At 35.8% G+C, this 19443-nt stretch overlaps 1 pseudogene; it reads right to left on the bottom strand.

Moving 5' to 3' along the window:
- Positions 1-19204, bottom strand: part of LOC132024108 (WD repeat domain phosphoinositide-interacting protein 3-like) — a 42825-nt pseudogene extending 23621 nt beyond the window's left edge.
- Positions 19205-19443: the final 239 nt, after the last annotated feature.

Genomic DNA, 19443 nt, shown 5'->3' with positions numbered 1-19443 from the left:
AAAAATCCAGAAACCAGATAAAGGATGTTAGATTTCATAAGCACAATTGAGGGAGGAAAAAAGTACGCTGGGTCCTGGGGAAAGAAAAGGAGAATAAATCAGAGTATAGAGAAAAAACAGATATTTGTTCAGTGCAACCTTGAAAAAAATAAAGGAACTAGTAGTAAAGAACATCTAGGCATTGGAATTGGATCCTTGAGCATGTTATGGGCACATTCTTAAGCTGGAGTGAGGGGCAAATGTGCTGATAGGATGATAACTAGTTCAGTCTTCTGCTCTGATATTGCATGCTCTTCATCAGAGTAACTAAGGTCATAAAATTCATCACCTAGCAGAGTATCTGGCATACAGCAGTGCTCAAAATTATTGATTATATTAAATTAGAAGGTTGAATTTTTTTATTGGGATGGGGTGTTGAAAGATACCCCAGGGTATTTATGAGACTGACACGCTACCTACTGCGCTAACGAGGCACCTACCCCAGGGTATTTATAAGCATTCTTTTTTGGTTGAGTATGTTAAATAGGAGTTTCTCTCAGATTTTTTATTTTTGGGGGGTGATTTTGGGGTGGTATTCAGGTTATTCTCCAACTCGGAATCTAGGTGGAAACTACTGGGTAGGAACCAGAATACTTGTCGAAACGAAAGAATCTGACTAAAATGTTAATACTAAAATAATATCCTAGTTGTCTTTCTTCTTACAAGACAAGCATGAGATATACTGTCAGTAAAAAAATGTATTCTAAACTTATACTAGATATCGTTCAGTCACATTTATTATGCACCTGCTTTCTATAGCTTTCTGAATAGGAGATAACATAAGAGACTGGTAGAGTGTAAAGAGAGTCTTGGATTCAATGACTAAGTCTTCTGTGCCCTGTACTCCAGATCTGCAAAATCAGCATCTCTGCAGTTATGACTGCGGCATATGTAATTTTTAAATCTTCCAAGGGGTTGCAGATATGCAGCTATGTTTAGGATCCTCTAGACTTGATCATTTCTAGAGTTTCTTTCGGCTTTCAAATTTCATCTTTTAAGATATTTGTCATGTATTCAATAAACGTCCTAGCTTTTACTAGCAGCTGGCAGTTCTGCTAGTTTTCATCTCTCCTTAAAATGTAGAAGACCACGAAAACCTCATAAACCTCAGATATGCTCAGGTTTATGAAATTCCAGAGTCAATCAAAGACCCAAGAGATGGAAAGTCTGAGAAATTCCCAGAAGTATGGGAGAAGAGCGAGAGTGTTCTGATCTTATGATGTTAGTATTTCTATTTTATGTCTCCAATTCTTGGCCTCTATGTTCTTCTGTAGGAGCAGAACTTTAATGATTACAATCACAATGGTCTCTCTGCCATGGAATGAAGGGTGTTTTGGAGATCATCAAACTATTCTGATGGAAGAACAAGACTGCTGAACCAAAGACTGCACATAAGGGACAGCTGTTACTTTAAGAAGGAGAAAAACACTCAACAGTAACTACATAAGAAAAAGAGTAATGTGCCTAATAATATACAAAGCAACATATATTAATATACCAAATACTACATTAATATACAAAAAATAAATTATATAGTGATCTTTTGCTACTGAGCCCACATGACATGTGAGAAAATCTTCTACTTGAAGAGGTCCAGTGGTGGGTTTGTCCCTCATATTAGGGAACTCAACAAATAAATATATTTGCCTTCAAGTGGAAGCAAAGTCAGGTATCTATCAGTCTTCTATTTAATTGACCTAAACCACCTTATAATCAAACAAACATGGTATTGTTTCAAAATTAGGAGACTTCAACTTTGGAAGCTGTGAAGCAGACTGCACGAGCACCAGACTGACATTCACGGCCATGGCTACAGTGAAAGCTATAATGAAAAAGGGTTATGTACATAACAGCAATTTCCCAGTAAAAGTAATTCTAAATATGCCACATAGATTCTTGAAGCTAACAGGACCTTTACAGATCTTACAGTTCCTAAAAATAAGTAGGAAATTGCCAGGAAGAAACGCAAACCAAGGGATTCTGGCAGATTTAAGTGTTCAGGTCTATGTGCAAATACAACAAGAAAATGGCAAGTTGTGAAAGATAATAGTACTTTTAGTTGACAGACATAAAAATAAGCTTGTGAAGAGTGTGATGGGTTAGATTTTTGCTTCTCCCTTCACTGTCCCTTCCTGCAGGAGGATTTCACACTCTATTGATATCCTTGTCTATGCCATTTCTCTTGACCAATAAAATAAGAGCAAAAGAGCAAAGACCAAAGTCTAAAAAACAATCTGTGTACGGTCTACTATATACATTTTTTTCTTCATTGACTTCCCAGATTGAATTTGCTCCTTCAGATGGCTTCCAGAATAAAAGTAACTTGGAGAACTGCAGTCAACATGCAAAGACATATATCATGAGAAAGAAATAAATCTTTGTTACTGTAAGTCATTGACATTTGGGGGGCCATTTGTTTCTGTTGTATAATACCACTTAAGCTGATTGATACAAAGTGCTTCATATGTCAGTGTTTGAGATAGATTTAATACTGAAGTCTGTGAGGAGTCACTGATGGTTTCTAAACTAAGGGGTAAAATAGATAGTTGACTCTGTTAACTAGGAGAGATGAAATGAAAAAATAATGAAGCTGTAGGTAGCAAGAAGGCACTTCTATTAGCAAGCCCTGAACAAAAATGGTTGTTCAATATATGGTATCATTTCTCATATTGGCATGTTTCTAAACATTCTCATCTCAAAACACAATAAATTAAAGAACAAGACAGAATATATGTAAGTAAATAATATATTCTCATGCTTCACCCTATTCCCAGCCACTCCATGGCAATTACTAGTAAGAGGCAATATATTCTTTGCTAATTATTGTATTTGTTAATATTAAATAGTCATGATAGATTCAAAATAATTGCTATCTATCAAAGCTTTTTATTTTATTTTTTAATTAATTTTTTATTTTTTATAAACATATTTTTATCCCCGGGGTACAGGTCTGTGAATCACCAGGTTTATACACTTCACAGCACTCACCAAAGCACATACCCTCCCCAATGTCCATAATCCCACCCCCTTCTCCCAAACCCCCTCCCCCCAGCAACCCTCAATTGCACTATTGGGTATTTACCCTAAAGATACAAACGTAGTGATCCAAAGGGGCACGTGCACCCGAATGTTTATAGCAGCAATGTCCACAATAGCCAAACTATGGAAAGAACCTAGATGTCCATCAACAGATGAATGGATCAAGAAGATGTGGTATATATATACACAATGGAATACTATGCAGCCATCAAAAGAAATGAAATCTTGCCATTTGCGACAACATGGATGGAACTAGAGCGTATCATGCTTAGCGAAGTAAGTCAAAGCTTTTTAAAAAACTAAAATGCCATAGGAAGTTCTGTATTCTTAAAGAGTCAGGTTAGAATATCTGCTTTTAGGATTAATATTATATAGCCTACATTTATAATGTCTAAGAAAAAGAGTGATTGTCTAACACCCCATGCCATTATGTTTATTTGCCCAGATTCCTGATAGAAACTGGCACAACCATTGTGGTATCCTATGTTCTCAAAAAGGATGTATGAATATGAACACCGTCAGTCATCCATTGAAGGGATTCACTGAAAAAACAACAGTAAAACAAAATTTTTTCACAAAAATATTAATAAATGGACAGATGTTGATTTAGGAGTATAGTAGTAGAGGATATCCTGAAACAGCTGTCAAGATGTTTCCCCAATTTCTGGATGTTTGGCAATTATGAAGGCCAAATATTTGGATCTCTTCTTCAATTTTTTTGAACATTGAGATTTTATTTGGGAAAATATACCATTCAAAAATCAAGAGGAAAAGATCCTCTAAGAGAAGGGAATTTTTAAGTATTTTTTTTTCTTTTAAAGTCAGATTGGTTTCATTAAGTTCATCAGACAAGCTCGTAATGCCTCCTCTCACCTGGTTTAACTGGTCTTAGAGGCTGAGGGGAAGTTTTTAGCTCAAATCAGAGCAATCTAGAAGAAAATTTCTCAAATTGCAAAATGGGTTCTTAGAAATCAAGAAACTTCTACTCTTTGGTGATACATTCAGAAATGCAAAATCTGAACAAATTTCTCCAGTGACTATAAAGGCATGTTTAAGATCTTCAGAAATAGCTTATTATGCATTTTTCCAAGCATGTCTTCTGAATAATTGTATGATATAAAATAGCTCCCATTTTTTCTCATCTGAATGCAGATTGGTTTACCAGCTGAGAGACAACATGTCTGATTTATGTTTGTGAAAGATGACAGAATCTTGTTTCTCTTCAGGACAGGGATAATCCAGTGTGGGAAATATTAGAAGCAACTAAAATTACTCAGTCAATAGAACTGATGTTTCTTGTTTATTCTGTTTTCAGCCTTCAGGGCACAGGATTCAAAGTAATTCCCAAAGAAGAGACTTACAATAATTATAAGAAAGAGTTCAGGAAATAGTTACTGCTCAAATTAAGGAATAAAGAAATCATAGGAGACTTGCTGATAAAAACAAATATGTTCAGTGGGACAAAAAGGTGGAAAAGCAGAGGCTATCTCTCAAATTAAGGAGAGAGAAATGACACCATTCCTAAAGAAAAGAGTAGAGATAATTTGGCAGAGTAAAGTTAGTAAGACAAAATCTGTGATGTGCCCAGAAAGCTCAATGGACAGATGCCTTTGGTGAACAAATTAAAATCATTATTTTAAAAGATGGAGAATCTCAGAGATTCAAATACTTTTAGGATCTCTGTATTCACAGGACAGTCCATGTATGGTTGAATCCGAAAACAGACTCTTTGAAACACATCTAATTCCTATAATAAGAAAGAGAATATGGGTAAAGTGGCAGAGAAGCTCCAGGACAAATGCCATGCATTGATTGAACAGAAGGAAATGTCTGGCATTGTTTTTCTTCATAAACATCTTTTTTTTTTTTTTTTTTTTTTTTTTTTTGTAAATATCTTTTTTTTTTTTTTTTTTTTTTAGTTTTTGGAAATGATCCTTTCTTGATTAATTTATATTCAGTTCATTCATTTTATTGTGTGGGACTCCATCATGTGAGTTCTTAATAATTTATTATTCTACCTCCAGTGAATAATTAAGATATGTTATGTGTATGTATAGTTATGTGTATGTATATATATATATATATATAGTTATTTTAGTTGTGTGTGTATATATATATATATATACATACATACATATGCCTAAATGGGGAATTGGTGAGTCATAGAATATGCATATCTCCAACTTCATTTCCCAAACAGATGGTTTCAATTAATATTCTCACCAATAATGTGCGAGAACTCCCTTTTCTCTACATTCTGCTCAGATTTAGTATTGTTTTCTTCCTTTAAAATAGTGTTTTGTCCTATATTTCTTATTGAATTTCTAAGATACATATTCATGTATGTGTCCATTCCATCCTTTACTCGTTGCACGCATTGTAGATGCCTTCTCCCAGTGCTGTGGGTTACTATACATAGAAGTTTTTAATAGTGGTATGTTTAAATGTATTTATTTATCCTTTTCAATGATTTAAGAAACCCCTCTCTACTAACATCATGAAGACATTTTCTATGTTTCCTTCTAAAAGTTTTTAAAATTTAATTTTACATATTTTATCATCTGGAAATTATTTTTACTTTGTGAAGAGATTTTTAAAAATGCATGTATAGCCACACTTCCAGCATTAATTACCAAACTACAGTACTGGTTTTTTCTTACATTGATAGCTTTGGTTCCCACTCTCAGCAGGCAGTATTTCACTGCACATCTAACACAAGTTAAATATATAGGTTTATTTCCCCCTCACATATGCCAAGGCGTTAAAAAGGAAAAGGAGTTGAAGAAGCAAAGATAAGTTGTATTTGGACAAAAAGTTTGATTAGAGTTAATTTGATTAGAGTTAACGTCCAGTTAAGTGCTGTGAGTCCTTACTTTTATGAAGAAGTGGTGGGTGCGTGGGTGTGCAAACTTCAACTGAAGTCTAGTGATAGCAGCTTCAGGTGAGCACTAATGGAGATTTAGATACGACCCCTGCAATTTGGAGAACTGGTGTATGACTCCCAATTGGGAAATAGAGACACTGCCAGAAATAACCCGTACCATCAGAAAGGGAGGATTCCGTTAAGAAGTAGGTGTATTCCTACCGACACTAGATCCAAGGGCAATTTCACCAGACAGACATCGATTTCACCAGACGTAGATTATTAGAGAGAGCACTGACATTTATTTGTCTTAGAAAGAGCTTCTAATAACTAGTTGGAGGGGAGATAAGACTTCATCTGAGAGGAAACTATACACGGAAGGTGTCAGATATTGATGTGCTCACCGAAGACCACACACAGCACCTCAAAAAAGAAAAAGCCCTTACTCTCCTAGTATTTAGATAATTTAATAACAGCTTAGAACAACACTAGTCAAGAGAGAAATATTTTGTTCTCATATCTCTTGTTCATCTTCTTCCTCTCCACATGAACCTTGGACATGTCAGAAACCATGGGAATAAGGGATGTATGGGAGATAGAGGGATAGAAATATGGGAGATAAGGGATATAAGAAACAAGTTAGGGAAATTGAGAAGGAGCTGGGCATGCCTGCTTTCCCACTGAAGATAATCTTCCCAAATTAGGCCTAGGTGGAGAGGTGAAAGAAAATAAAATTTATTAAAAAGTTTTTATAATATTACAATGAACATTCAAATACTCAACAATTAGATTCAACATGTAGCTTCCAATGTTGCCCTGAAGGTGGACATTCAGTCAGCAGACAGAGAAAAAGATAGGGGAGAACAGCTTGGCAGCTTTTATGGGCTAATACCGGAAGTAGAGGTGTAAGTTTTGCACACATTTCATTGATCGGAATTCATTCCCATGGCATTACCTTGAAGAAAGGAAGGCTGGGAAATGTAATCCCTGGCTGACTACCTCAATTTGGCAAAAAATCTAGGCTGAAATAGGGTCATGACTGTGGTGTTCAGGAGGCTGTCTCACCACATTTATTTTCTTTTCTTAACAATTAGAACTCATGCACTTAAAATTCGTGTGTGTGTCTCTGTGTATGTGTGTGTCTGTCTACCTCTGTGTGCGTGTGTGTGTGTGTGGTGTGAGTTAATAATCTAAAAGTTCAAAGTCTTGATTATTTCCCCAGATTGGATATGTCATTATTGAACAGATACTGGAGGATGTTCTTTTTACTAAATGAGAGATAAGAAAACCTATGGGGCCAACCTGGGATTTAATCAAGGGACAAAGGCAGAATTAATTTCACAGAAAGACTTTGGACAGGTAATAGGGGAAAGAGGAAAACTGTTTTCCTATATCTCTGATAAGTCCTACTTGTCTCTGCCTTGACATTTTAAAAACATATGTAATTCTTGAATTTAAATTTAGTATGGGCCTAATCTACCCTCTAGTAATTCTACATTCAGAATAATTAAAAGGAACAAATCAACATACACCATCTCCACTAATTGAAAGACTTATTAATGTGTAGTAATAAAATGCAAAGAGAAAAGGCAAGATCTAATCAGGTAAAAGTCACAGGTATAGGATGAAGTGTCTTGTTTTTAATTTTGGTGTCATGTAGTTAGATGCTCAACTCTTTGTTTCTGTGTTCCTTGAGCTAAGTGATACTGGGATACAGCACAACTATCATAGGTGATTAATCAGTCCAGTACAGAGTCTCTACCATATTTAAGATACATCAACTCTCAAAACAATCTGTGCCTTGAAATCTATTTGCATTATAAAACTAGCCAAAAAATCTGATAACATTCTATGGTAAAAAAGTATTTATTGCCAGTATTAATTTCAAAATATTTGTGGGCTTTATGATCCAGCTAATATGGTAAAAGAATGTTTTCTATGCCATATTTAAAACCTACATTCATTTTTTATTATAACATTTGTAAAATGCTGACTCTGCTGAAGACAGGGACAAGTGCATACCTAAAGTACAGAGAAAATAATTAAATTAAGTACCATGGCTGTGATGGTTAACTTAAGTGTTAACATAACTGGACCAAAGAGTACCTATATATTTAGTCAAACGTTATTCTAAGTGTTTCAGTGACGTATTTTGGAAGAGATTAACGCTTAAACTGGAAGACTGAATAAAGCAGATTGCTCTCCTTATGTGGATCAATCTCATCCCATCACTTGAAGGACCCGAACAAAACAAAAAGTCTGGCCTTCCTCTGACTGAGAAGAGAGCATTCTCGTCTGACTGCCTTCAAGCTGGGACATCAAATCAAAAATTTGACTATTTTGGGGTCTGGAGTCTGTTAGTCTTTGGATAGAAATTATACCATTTGCTCTTTGGTTCTCAGACTTTCAGATTTGGACTAGAACTAAACCATTGGCTTTTCTGGGTCTTCAGTTTGTTGACTCACTTTGCAGATCTTGGGATTTGCCTGTCTCCATAGTCACATGAGCCAATGCCTCCTAATAAACTTCCATATATATATATGGAAAATATATGTGTGTGTGTGTGTGTGTGTGTGTGTGTGTGAAATAAAGAGACTTACTGGGGAACCTGGGTGCTACAGTCAGTTAAGTGTCTGACTCTCAGTTTCAGTTCTGGTTATCATCTCAGGGTCATGAGCTTGAGCCCCATGTTAGGCTCCATGCTCAGCCTGGAGTCTGCTTAAGATTCTCTCTCCCTCTGCCCCTCCCCCTGACTTTCTCTCTCTCTAAAACTAAATAAATCTTTAAAGATAACAAAGAACAACAATAAAGAGAGATTTACCACAGAAATTTTTAGCAGATTTACCAAAGAAAATTGTGAAACCTCATTTTTTTTAAAGATTTTATTTATTTATTTGACAGACAGAGATCACAATTAGGCAGAGAGGCAAGCAGAGAGAGAGGGGGAAGCAGGCCCCCTGCTGATCAGAGAGCCTGATGCGGGGCTCCATCCCAGGATCCTGAGATCATAACCTGAGCTGAAGGAAGAGGCTTTAACCCACTGAGCCACCCAGGTGCCCCTGTGAAGCCTCATTTGACAATAGGACAAATTCTCCTCGATACAATATCTGTATCTTTATCCGACTTCAGTGAAATAAGAATTATAACTTTTGCTACTACTTTTCTTTCTGTCAGAATTAACTAATGTGAAGGCTTGATCCTCAAAAAATAACATGAGGGAAATAATCCTATTAAGAATAACCATTCATTATTTAGCTAGCAGAGCATACCTTGCCCTTGCCACTGTGTTCCCTTCCAAATCCTCTCCTTCCAACTTGCTCCACTTGGCAAATGTCCTTCCAAAGCCATTCTTGCCCAGACACACTCTACAAGCAAGCCCGGCAGGGACCAGCACATTCCAACGTGACTCTTACACTGGGGAAGGCGAAGATAACCACATAAATCAGTGTGCCTGTGGTTCCAGCAGCCAAACATTATAGTTCAGAGAGAGAGATGTCCTGAAGTTTGGTGCAACTGCAGTCCAGCTAAGTCCAACAGACAAACTAAGCAAGCATCTGGTCTGACTGCTGACACCACCCAACCATAAGCCTGTGGTGGCCCCAGATAGGTCCCTTAACTACAGGGACTAAATCCTGCCCCAAAAGGCAAAGTGGACTGAAGGCAAATACAACCTTGACACACAGTAGGGTGCACACAGCCCACATAGGAAACACCCCTGGAGTACCTGATCCTGGTGAACAGGAGATATTATGCAACAGGGCACCACAGGACCTCTCCTTCAAGGCCACTACTATCAAGATCAGGAGATAGAGCTGACTTTCCCAACTCATAGAAACAAATGTAGACAGACAAAATAAGGAGACAGAGCAGTCTATCCCAAATGAAAAAACTGACAAAGCCACAGCAAAAGAACTAAATGAAACAGAGATAAGCAATATGCCTGATAAAGAATTCAAAGTAATGGTCACAAAGATGACTCACTGGATTTGAGAAAAGAGTGGAAAATCTCAGTGAGACCTTCAGAAAAGACACAGAAAACATAAAATAGAACTCGTCAGAATAAGGAACTCAACTGCAATTAAAAATACACTAAAGGGAATCAATAGCAGACTACACACACACACACACACACACACACACACACACACACAAATGAAAGTGAAAACACATAGTCCAAAATCTTTGGGATGCAGCAAAAGCCATTAAAAGAGGAAAGTTTATAGTAATATAGGTTGATCTCAAGAAATAAGAAAAGTCTCAATGTAATCTTTCACCTAACAGAAATGGGAAATAAAGAAAAAATGAAATCCAAGGCCGGTAGAATGAAGGAAACAATAAAGACTAGAGCAGAAATAAATAAAATACAGACTAAAAAAGGGGCAATCTAAAAGATCAGTGAAGCTTGAAGCTTTTGTTGATCTTTCAAAAGATCAACAAAATTGATAAACCTTCAGCCAGAGTAATCAATAAAATGAGAAATGAAGGAGAAGTAACAACTGATTCTAAAGACGTACAAATACTTAAAAGACAATATTATGAAAATTATATGCCAATAAATTGGAAAACCTGGAAGAAATTGATAAGTTCCTAAAAACATCTACTCTTCCAAAACTGAATCAGGAAGAAATAGAAAATTTGGACAGACCAATTACAAGCAATGAAATTGAGCCAATATCAAAAAACTCCCAACAAAAATCTACAGCCAGAAGGCTTCACAGGTGAATTCTCTTAAACACTTAGAGATGGGTTAATACCTATTCTACTCAACTATTCCAAAAAAAAAAAAAAAAAAAGAAAGAAAGAAAAGGGAAGAAAGCTTCCAAATTCATTCTATGAAGACAACATTACTCTGATACCAAAACCAGATAAAGACAGTACAAAAAACAAACAAACAAACAAAACACCCAAAACTATATGCCATTATCTCAGGTGAAAATAAATGCAAAAATACTCAACAAAATATTGGCAAACCTAATCCAACAATACATTAAAAATTATTCACCATGATCAAATGGGATTTATTCAAGAGATGAAAGTGTGGCTCAATATTCACAAATCAACATGATAAATCACAGTACCAAGAGAAAGAATAAAAACCATATAATCATCTCAATAGAAGCAGAAAAAGTATTTGACAAAGTACAACACCGATTCATGATAAAATCTTCAACAAAGTAGATTTAGAGGGAATATACCTCAACAGAATAAAGACTATATATGTAAACCCCACAGCTAATACATTTAAAGATCAAAAACTGAGAGCTTTTTCCTCTAAGATCAAAAACAGAAAAAGGATGTTCACTTACCATCTTTATTCAATATAGTACCAGAAGTCCTAGTCACAGCAATCAGACAACAAAAAAGAAATAAAAGGCATCCAAATTAGTAAAAAGTAAAATTTCACTATTTGTAGATGACATCAGACAATATATAGAAACTCTGGAAGACTCCACTGAAAAACTGTTTGATAAATGAATTAAGTAAAGCTTCAGGATACAAAACCTTTATACAGAAATTTGTTGCATTGTATACATTAACAATGAAATAGCAGAAAAAAAATTAAGAAAATAATCTCATTTATAATTGCACCAAAAAGGAATAAAATACTTAGGAATAAACTAAAGCAAGGAAGAAAGACCTATATTCTGAAAACTATAAAACATTAATGAAAGAAATCAAAGATAACACAAACAAATGGAAAGATACTCCATGCTCACAGATTAGAAGAACACATATTGTTAAAATGTTGATACTATGTAAAGCAATCAACATATTAAATGCAATCCCTTTCAGGATACCAACATTTTTCACAGAACTAGAACAGATAATCCTAAAATTTGTATGGAACCATTAAAGACCCTGAATTAGCTAAAGAAATTTTTAGAAAGAACAAAGCTGGAGGTATTATGATACCAGATTTTAAGATATAGTACAAAGTTGTAGTAATCAAAACAATATGGTACTGACATAAAAACAGACACATAGGTCAATAGAACAGAATAGAGAACCCAGAAATGGACCCACAGCTCTATGGTCAACTAATCTTTGACAAAATGGGAAAGAATATCCAATAGAAAAAAGACAGTTTCTTTAACAAATGGTGTTGGGAAACTGGAAAGCAACATGCAAAAGAATGAAACCAGAATTTCTTACATCATACATGAGAATAAATTCAAAATGGATGAAACTCCTAAAGTGAGAAGGGAAACTATCAAATTCCTGGAGGAGAACATGAGCAGCACCCTCTTTAACATCTGTTGTAGCAACTTCTTACTAGATTCATTCTCCAGAAGCAAGGGAAACAAAGGCAAAAATGAACTATTGGGACTTCATTAAGATAAAAAGATTCTGCACAGTGAAGGAAACAATCAACAAAACTAAAAGGCAATCTACAGATTGGGGAAGATATTTGCAAAGACATATCTGATAAAGGGTCAGTATCCAAATTATATAAAGAACTTATCAAACTCAACATCCCCCTACCAAAATAGGCCAGTTAAGAAATGGACAGAAGATATGAATAGACACTTTTCCAAATAAGACATCCAGATGGCTAACATACACATAAGCAGATGTTTAATATCACTCATCATCAGGGAAATACAAATCAAAACTATAATGAGATACCACCCCACACCTATCAGAATGGCTAAAATTAACACAGGAAACAACAGATGTTGGCGAGGACGTGGAGAATTGTACTTTTGGTGGGAATGCAAACTGGTACAGCCACTGTGGAAAACAGTATGCAGGTTCCTCAAAAAGTTAAAAATAAAAATACCTTATAATCCAGAAATTGCACTGCTAGGTATTTACTGAAAGAATACAAAATAGTAATTCAAAGAGTTACAAACACCCCAATATTTACAGCAGCACTATTTACAATAGCCGAATTATGTAAAGAGTTCAAATGTCCATCAACTGATGAATGGATAAAGATATAGTATATATGTGTGTGTGTGTGTGTGTGTGTATGTATACACACACAATGGAATATTACTTAACGTTTCAAAAGAATGAAAACTTGCCATTTGCAACAATGCAGAAGGAGCTAGAGACTATTATGCTAAGCAAAATAAGTCAGAGAAAGACAAATATATGATTTCACTCATATGTGGAATTTAAGAAGCAAAACAGATGAACATGGGGAAAAAAAGAGGCAAACTGTAAAACTCTTAACTATAGAGAACAAACAGGTTGCTGGGGGGTGTTGGCTGGACTAAATTGGTGATGGGCATTAAGGAGGCATTGGTTGTGATAAGCATCAGTTGTTGTATGTAAGTGATAGATAACTAAATTCTACACCTGAAACCAAGATTACACAGCATGTTAATGAACCAGAATTTACATAAAAATTGAAACTTAAAAAAAGACATTAAAATATTACTTAGAATGGGGTTTTTTGGGGAAGTTAATTCAAAATATTTAAGTCATTTTGTCTTTCTTAACAATTGCCTATCTTGTCAAAATCTTGGATAATACACTTGATAAAAGATTTCTATCACTATTCATTATGTCTTTTGATTCAAAACATAAATTTGGAAGCTATTAGTTTTTCCTCATTGTACTCCTAAGGAGATAGTTCTAAGGGGGTATTAAGCTCTCTTTAACTAGATTACAGTATTAGAGGGTGGCATTTTGGAGTTAGGAGGGAAATAATTGAACCTCTGAGCTGAGTCATAGCAGGTCCCACTTGAGTTATGTATAGGGACGTAAGAGAATAGTTTCCTCCTGCATCTACCTGCTCAGCCTCATTGAGATACATGTTGTAAAGAGAGTAAAGCCTACTGGAAAAGAGAAAACTCCAACCCAAAGAGGGTGCTGTACCCTCTCCCCCTCACTATAACTTAGGCTTAAGGACAAAGTCCCAGGAAATTCTTATTTCACATAGTCTTATTATCCATTCCTATATTGCTTTCTTTAAACTTCTGCTAATAGGCAGGCAGTAAAAACTTACATACCTACTATTTCTCTGTGGCATCCTGAAAGACACTATTTACATTTGATGTATTTTGGTGGAATAGATACGAATATTCAAAGGGTATCCAAAGGGTATAAGAATATCCAAAGGGTAAAATGTTGAGATGCAAAATAAAAACAGAGTTTTATTGTGTTTTTTTTACTCTAAATCTTGGGATCTAGGTCATCTTTGGCCTAGATCCAAGGTGGATCTTTTGAACAAGACCTGTATAGGAAAAAAGATCCTTTTGCTATTGCAATACTTAGGTAATCTTTTTCCAATTCATGCCTTTTTGGCATCACCACACATACCCCCACCAATCTGACAGTGGCTAATTTGAATATTATCAAGAGACAAAAGTAAATTTGAACTTTGAGTTTAACTATTAGCTTCTTGAGATGTTTCCTTGGAGAGTTTTATTTGTATTTTCAGCTTTTGAGCTCTCAACATTTTATGAAACTTAATATCATATCTTGAATTTTTCTTGAGTCACTCAATAAAGCATCACTACAGAAAAAAAATTAAATGAGAGAAATCATATGCAGTAAACTAGGAAAAGGGTAAAGACAAATAGTCCAAGAAAAAAGAATTGTGAGCTATCACTAGGTAGTTTTTTAAAGAGATACTAAAAAGACTTGTGGAGGGGCACCTCGGTGGCTCAATTAAGTGTTCAACTCTTGATTTGGGCTGAGTTCCCAATCTCAGGGTCCTGAGATCAAGCCCCGGGTCAGGCTCCCCACTGACAGTGGAACACGCTTAAGATTCTCTCTCTCCTCTCCCTCTGCTTCTTCCACTCACCACGCCCTCAACTCATACTCTCTTGCTCTCTTAAAAAAAAAAAGTGGCGGCGGGTGGGGGGCGGTGGGATTGTGGAAACTTGCTTTATCTTAGAGTGGCTTTGATTTTAGGACACTGTTGCTTGACTTGTGAGTCAAAAAATTTCTCCCAATCCTGAATAAATCCTTGACAAAGAGGAAAAAAAAGTTCATATATCAATCTGTATTTTATTATATTATTTAGGTCAGGCTATCTACTGAAACAATTTCAAAATCTCAGTGGTAATAAATTAAAACTTTTTCACTCATGCAAAATCCAATAGGATGAAGGAGGAGGATGAGTGTCCCCCCACCACCACCACCACCACAGAATCTCTCAGGGACCCAGGTCCTCCTGTCATGTGGACCCACTGCTCCCTAAGACCTTGGCAGACAGTGAAGAGAGACAAACACACATGGAGAATCACACTGACGCTCTTACTAGCCAGGCCTGAATACGGCATACATCACTTTCACTTCTATTCCCAGAGTCAGACTTCAGTGGCTGAACAGGAAGCTGGAAAATTAGTCCAATTATAAGCCCAAGAGGGGAAAAATGGTTTTTTGTGAACACACACTCTTCACCACAATTCTGATTATTGTGGCTCGGGTGTTCATATTCATTTCCAAAATCATGGAAAAATCACTTTAAAATTGCCAGGACTTCTGTATCAAAGCTTTTGACTTTCAAAATGACATATTTCTACAAGGATCTTTTTATCCTTTCTTGCCTCTATCCCGGCCCAGTTCTGAGGGACATGTTTTATTACTAGATCTTGATAATAGTGTGGGTTAGGGGAGAACCTAGGTCCCAGAGTTCCAACTCCTTGCACTGAGGTGAGAAAAATCAAATGTATTCATCAAAAATCCAGTTTATCAATTGAAGGAAACAATGTAGCAACTCTAGAATCAGAATTGTTAATAAGCAAAAGGGTAACAACTATCAACAGGTAAGAAAGCTGACAGCAGAAAAGTGTTGTTTGCATTTCATAGGAAAACTATCAGCAATTCAGGAATAAGGAAATCCAGTTACAAAAGTTTTTGATCTAGAAGTTAAAACGGGAGCTGTGGGAAACAGTAAAGGAAAGGAAGGGAGACATTCAAACTCAGCATATATTAGTTTTATTCACAATCAAGGAGAAATGGATCAAATTAAGAACAATGAAGTATTAAAATCTCAACTGGCTTTTTCAAAAGGCTATTGAGATACACCAAAGTGTTAAAAAAAAAAAAATTTCTGGAGTCAATATAGCCATATTTCATTCTATAGATAATAAGTTAACGATGCAAAGAGTACTTTTGCTGCAACAGGAGGAGAGAAGTTTTCTTGAGGTAAGGGAATTCAAGGAAAAATATGTTTGAGAGAGAAATATATGCACGTGCTTGCAATGGACCCAAAAGTACAGGTTTGGAAAGTAAAACAAATTCCATCTCCAGTTCATAAGTCTATTCTCCAGCAGGGACAAATGTGAACTCAGGAAGACATTTTTTTCCTGGTAGGAAGAATCCAAGGTGGAAGAAATTCAGGAGCTGGAGGCTGGTGCTTCAGCTATGGCTAGGATGGGACAGAAATGTCAGCAAATGGCTAAGGAATGTGGTGGTTCTTTTGGAGATGGAAAACTTCAGAGAGAGAATTTGGGAGAATAGGAACTAGAAGGCCATAAACTATAACTAGTCCTTGTAAGTCTGTGACTCTCAGCTCAGTGTGGAAATTCTAGTCCCAGTCAGAGACCACACTCAAAAACTGGGATTCCTAGAACTTGGTTCTAATTAACATCAGTTGATGAATTGGGATGTAAAGAAGAGGTGGCATTAATAAAGGGGAATGTTTGACCACTGCCTTATCTATATTAAGAATATAAGGATATTTTGTAGATTCTGGATGGAACTAGAGCATATGATGCTTAGCGAAATAAGTCAAACAGAGAAAGACAACTATCATATGATCTCCCTGATATGAGGAAGTGGTGATGCAACATGGGGGCTTAAGTGGGTAGGAGAAGAATCAATGAAAGAAGATGGGATTGGGAGGGAGACAAACCATAAGTGACTCTTAATCTCACAAAACAAACTGAGGGTTGCTGGGGGGAGGGGTTTGGGAGAAGGGGGTGGGATTATGGACATTGGGGAGGGTATGTGCTTTGGTGAGTGCTGTGAAGTGTGTAAACCTGGTGATTCACAGACCTGTACCCCTGGGGATAAAAATATATGTTTATAAAAAATTTAAAAAAAAAGAATATAAGGATATTTTAATAAACCTCTCCTAATTTATGTGTGTAAGGCAGTGCTTTTTATGTTTTTTTCTTTTTTGTTTTATTGTCCCCTCACAATACAAGAAACAAGAGTGTCACAATTACCTCTGAGTGAGAGGTTTCTCACATATGAGAGTTAAATTCAGAGGCACTAGACTCAGGAAATTGATAGACATTCTGAAAAAACTAAATAAACCAAGAAAAAATTTTCTCTTAAACTCATTTTTCCTCCTCAGTTCTACCAGTTATTATAAGGTCTATGAAGTTATCTATTTTTGTAGAATTTATCTTGCAACATCTTTTGTATTTTAGGGACATCATTTTTACTTGGAAAATGCTTTTGTTTATGGGGATATGGTTAGATTTTAGAATTGCCAATGTCACATGAATCCTGAGTATTTGTAGATAAAGTGTGGGGCTGGTGCTGTGATCTTGTGTGCCTTATGGTCCCTCTGGAACTTTACAAGAACATGGGAGAGTCTTCTAGTTAGAAGTCCATGGCCATGCTAAAAAGTTCTACTATGTCCGATGGAATGATGTAGCCCTTTATTGGGGCACTATTCATGAAGAGGTAACCTCCACTTCTCTACAAAGACACATAAGTGAGCTCTCTTTTGACTGAGACTCAGTGAAATAAGAAAAAAATGCAGGAAAGCTATTTTAGACATAATCCAGGACTTTATCTACAAAAAGGAGACATGATTTCATTTCAGCTATCAAATTTCCCTGTGGTAAAAAGAGGTTTATATGATAACATGAATGGTTAATACTGTTAAAATGTACAGGCTTCGTTGAAAATTTGGGGCACTTAAAATTGCTGGCCTTGTGTTATTTGGGCTCTGCTGTTAATGCTTCTTGCATAAGCTTGTCTGGTGAATAGGTAAGAGAATGAAAAATAGGAACTCGGATAATTTATCCTAATGTATAGTATACCCTTGGGGTCACTCAATTAATTTCTGTACTGACCCATTTTAAGGCTTTTGAGGACAGTATCAAAAAAGATTTTCAAGATGGCCTAAAGGGATGGTCTGCCAATTTAATTGGTCCCCGCTACACTATAAGCTCTGTGGAAATAAAAATTAGGAAGTTTTAATTATGTTGACATATTTTAGTTATAAAAATGTGGGTTAAATTATATTTATGGACATAGTGTACTTGAAAAATGCAAATGCTCTGTTGAAATTTTCCTTCTCAGCAAGACAAAAAAATGAAGGAACAAGAATATATCCATCTTGTAACCACAGGAATATAAATAAAGATGCTAGTCAGATGGAAAATGGCTTTTTGAAAGATGAAATTGTGCATGCTTTGTTTCTTGTCAATGTTGATTAAGAGACCTTTTTCTATATTTATCAGTAATTAGTACAACAATATAAGACTTTCTGAGAAGGATGAATGCCTGACTACACATCTTCCAAATGTAAGAGTTCAAACATTTTTGTCAAGCATGTCTGATACAAAGTTATATTTGTTCACTTAAATTATATATTTGTATTAAAATTTGAATTTCCTCTCACTTGGTAAATGATCTTGCTAATCTTGTTTTCATTAATTCATTATTATTTATTCTGTGGGGAAATCTCTTTTTAGACTGAGATAGTTTTGGTCTTCTACAGCATTATTTTTTTCCCTATGTCTTCGCTGACTGATTTGACCTAGCCCAGTATAAAGTCTAATTTACTCAGTTGCGCCCTGACACCAGAACCCACATTGGTTTTGCCCTCATCACTGCATTCTCATTGCCTAAATGAGGTACCCAGAAAATCAAATGAGGTGACTACATATTTGTTAAAAATCAGTAATGGGGCTACATTAAGATGTAAGAAGATGTTTTCTGATAATCCACTGATACATTTCCTAAGTGGTTCAACAATGTTTCCAGCAGACCACTGAATTTATTAGCTTAAAAAAGAAGTCATAAAATTAATAAAAGAAAGATTCAAAAAAGTCCTCTGAAAACCTCTTGGTTTCCCCTCCATATCACATTGTCACTGGATCCCCAAGAATGAGTTAGGTTCAAGGATATACATTGGACCATTGTGCTAAAGCCATGAGATTCTGAATCTTTGTGGTATCTCCTTTCCTTCCAGAAAGTTGAAGGAGTAAGAATGCCAAGTCGTCCTATCCTGAGAGAGCCTGAGTTAGTGACATAGGCATGGTCAACTGTGGAAGGTCGACACTCTCCTCCCCAGTAATTATGGCAGATGACTTCTAGTTGGCTTATATCAATCTCCATCATGTATTTAACCCTGGACTAGTCTGTCTTTATCATAGAGACAAGATCCTTACCATTTATATTGGAGGTCCTTTAGACTTATATCTGGTATAGACAATAGGAATCATCCAAAGACATCCATACCATTTCACCAAATATTAGAGTATAAGGAAAAAGCCTTCTAGTAATAGTGTACAAGACCACCTAAAACATACTTCAATAAAGAAAAGTTCCCTGAATCTCTCATGCATAATTAATCA

Source organism: Mustela nigripes, chromosome 9, assembly GCF_022355385.1.
Source record: "Mustela nigripes isolate SB6536 chromosome 9, MUSNIG.SB6536, whole genome shotgun sequence".
Classification (NCBI taxonomy): Eukaryota; Metazoa; Chordata; class Mammalia; order Carnivora; family Mustelidae; genus Mustela; species Mustela nigripes.
The sequence above is the reverse complement of the archived record's forward strand: the minus strand, read 5'-3'. Positions and strand labels throughout refer to the sequence as shown.